Source organism: Cyprinus carpio, unplaced genomic scaffold (assembly GCF_018340385.1).
Source record: "Cyprinus carpio isolate SPL01 unplaced genomic scaffold, ASM1834038v1 S000000827, whole genome shotgun sequence".
NCBI lineage: Eukaryota > Metazoa > Chordata > Actinopteri > Cypriniformes > Cyprinidae > Cyprinus > Cyprinus carpio.
Window position 1 is genome coordinate 6,201 of NW_024873556.1, and position 3,407 is coordinate 9,607.

Sequence of the window (3,407 nt, forward strand, 5' to 3'; positions counted from 1 at the left end):
GATGTAGATTCATGTGCCAGGGCCCACGGAGCCATCTACTCGCCATGCCTGAATTAAACTCTGTCCTGTTTTGTGGGGGAGATTTTCACCAAAGTCCTCTGAACTGCCATGACTAGATGCTCTTTTCATCACTGTTGGTAGTATTGATTTCTGGTGTCTGTTGCTTTGGGCCACTTCAAGGTATAAATATTTCCCAAATGAGCACTACAGAGGAATTGAGGGAGTTTCTGTAGTGTAGTGGTCATCACGTTCGCCTAACACGTGAAAGGTCCTCGGTTCGAAACCGAGCATAAAACAGCTGATCCCTTTTGAAGAAAAGTATGAACCCCTTTTAGGACTACAGTGGGCTTTAGAAAGTGTTACCTTTGTGCGCTTTTCACCGAGCCTGCCACTTTAAGGTTTCGGGGACGTTTTCAGCAGCAGGTTTCAGTAGCTGTAGTGGTTATCACGTTCGCCTCACACGCCGAAAGGTCCCCAGTGCGAAACTGGGCTGAGGAACAGTGACTCTCTTTTACAATTGTACAATTGCTTTCTGTTGAGGAGGAACTCAACGAATACAAGATTTTGCGTTGCAGCAACGAGCCTGAATACAGTCACTAAAGATTTGTAGTTGATGCCAGAAATGAAAGACGCCATTGTTTGACCTAGAGCTAAAACCCCTAAAACCACACCTGTGCCCATTTCAATCTGCCTGGCTGTTCGTTAAATGAGGAACACGAAACGATATTTGTCTGAGTGGACTTTCTGCTTGCCAGCAGCAGCCTTACGTAACGATGGCCTTGCTTTAACAGGTGTGAACACAATTATTAAGCCATACTAGGCAGCGAGTACTTCCAGCCCGAAGTACATATATTTTAACCAGGTAGTTCAATGAACAGAGGCTGCGTGACTCAAAAGACCCACCATATTTGATTTATAACGTTTCAACAAAAAAAAAAATATAATGAGCGCAAAAAAAACAGCCACAAAAGAAACGGCCACAGAGGTGTCCCACAGAACAACTGGAAATGCGTGGTTTGCCGCCTAAAAATAGAACGGTATTGCCAGACTGAACAGCACAAGGCAATCTGCTAATTTGATTCCCGTGTTCCAAGAGGCTGTGCCTTTGGTTGAAAAGAGTTCAGACACAACCTTGGTTGCCGGCTTTCCGTAGTCCTAGTGTAGAAGGTTATCACGTTCGCCTTACACGCGAAAGGTCCCCAGTTCGAAACTGGGTGGGGACAGATTGAAGGCTTTTGTTCTTTCTGTGCTGAATTGGCTATCTGGTACGCAGGTGGTCTACGCCTGCAAAGGCCTTAATTCCAAGGTAATGTTAAGGGGAGATTTTTCAGGAAATTCTGCGCAGACTGCCCATGCCGAATTAACTCTGTCCTGTTGTGTGTGGGATTTACGCAGATTGTTCTATTTGCTTTTGGGCACATCACGGTATAAATATTTCCCAAATGAGCACTACAAAGGAGTTGAGGAGTTTCTGTTTTGTGGTGGTAATAGAGTTTGTTTGAAGCGCGAAAGGTCCTCGGTTTCGAAACCGAGCAGAAACAGCTGATCCCTTTTGAAGAAAAGTATGAACCCCTTTTAGACTACAGTGTGCTTTAGAAAGTGTTACCTTTGTGCGCTTTTCACCGAGCCTGCACTTAAAGGTTTCGGACTGTTTTCAGCAGGCAGGTTTCCGTAGTGTAGTTGGTTATCACGTTCGCCTCACACGCGATAGGTCCCCAGTTCGAAACTGGGCGGGAACAGTGACTCTCTTTTTCACAATTGTACAATTGGCGTTCTGTTGAGGAGGAACTCAACGCTTACCAAGACATTTGGCAAGCCCCAGTACAGTAACTTCCACGCATCGACAGTCTCCTATACTCATTTACCAGGTAGTTTCAAGGAAACGTTGGCTGGTGGTGAAAATCAAAGTAACCCAATATTTCGTATAACGTTTAAAGGAAAAAAGTAAAATGATACGAAAAAACAGCACAATAAGAAACGGCCAAAGAGGTTTCCCGCAGACAACTGCGAAAAAAGCCTTGGTTTGCCGCTCTCCCTAAAAATAGAAGGTTAAGTTGCAGACAACGGAACAGCACAAGGCCAATCTGTAATTTGTATTCGTGTTCCAAGAGGCGGCTGCGTTGCAAAAGGTAAGAACAAACCTTGGTTGCCCGGTTTTCCGTAGTGCTTAGAGGTTATCACGTTCGCCTTACACGCGGAAAAGTCCCAGTTCAAAACTGCGGCGGGGAGACAGATGATAAGCTTTTGTTCTTTTCGTGCCCCTGATGGCTATCTGGTAAGCAGGTGCGGTCCACGCTGCAAACAAAGGACTACTTCCAGGTAAGTGCTAAGGGGAAGATTTTCAGGAAATTCTGCGCAGAATGCATGCCCCGAATGTAACTCTGTCCTGTTGCTGTGTATGGGATTTTACGCCAGATTGTCTATTGCACTTTTGGGCACATCACGGTATAAATTTCCCAAATGAGCACTACAGAGGAATTGAGGAGGTTTCTGTAGTTTGTAGTGGTCCATCAACGTTCGCTAACACGCGACAAAGGTCCTCGCCTTCGACAATCCGAGCAGCAACAGCTGAATCCCTTTTGAAGAAAAGTTATGAACCCTTTTAGACTAAAGTGCGGCTTTTAGAAAATGTTTAACTTGGTGCGTTTTCACGAGCCTGCTCTAAAGGTTTCGGAATGTTTTCAGCAGGCAGGTTTCGTAGTGCTTAGTGTCAGTGGTTCTCACGTTCGCCTCACACGCGAAAGCGTCCACACGTTGAAACTGGGCGGGAACAGTGACTCTCTTTTTCACAATTGTCAATTGGCTCTGTTGAGGAGGAACCAAGCTCCCAGATTTGCCAGCCAAGAGGCTATGAATACAGTCACTAAAGCTGTTGTAGTTGATGAGAAATGAAAGAGCACAGCATTGTTTGACCTAGAGCTATACCTAACCACACTGTGCCATTGCAATCTGCTTGGCTGTTCGTCTGAGGAACACGAAAGTTATTGTCGAAGTGGCCTTCTGTTGAGCAGCCGCTCTACGGGCACGATTGGCTTTCTTTTCAACAGTGGGTTGAAGGACAATTATTAAGCACACTAGGCAGACAGTAGAACTTCCACGCCGAAAGCTCTATACTTTTAACCAGGTAGCTTTCACATGAAAAGAGGCCTGGGTGAACTCAAAGCCCAATATTTCGTATAACGTTTAAAAAAAAAAAAATTAAATGAGAAGAAAAAACAGCACAAAAGAAACGGACACAGAGAGTTTCCCACAGGACAACTGGAAAAATGCTTGGTTTGCCGCTTAATAAAAATAGAAGGTATTTGCAGCGACCTGAACGCACAAAGGCCAATCTCAGTAATTTGATTGTGTTCAAGAGGGCTGTGCTTTGAAAAGGTCAGACACAACCTTGGTTGCCGGTTTCCGTA

General features: G+C 45.0%; 2 non-coding genes across 2 annotated transcripts; both read left to right on the top strand.

Annotated features, from left to right (window-relative positions):
• The first annotated feature begins 223 nt into the window (after positions 1 to 223).
• On the top strand, positions 224 to 297 carry trnav-aac. Its single transcript has one exon. It is a non-coding gene; the product is annotated as a tRNA-Val (tRNA).
• A 1,368-nt stretch (positions 298 to 1,665) lies between these two features.
• trnav-cac lies at positions 1,666 to 1,739 on the top strand. The gene has a single exon. It is a non-coding gene; the product is annotated as a tRNA-Val (tRNA).
• The last annotated feature ends 1,668 nt before the right edge of the window (positions 1,740 to 3,407 follow it).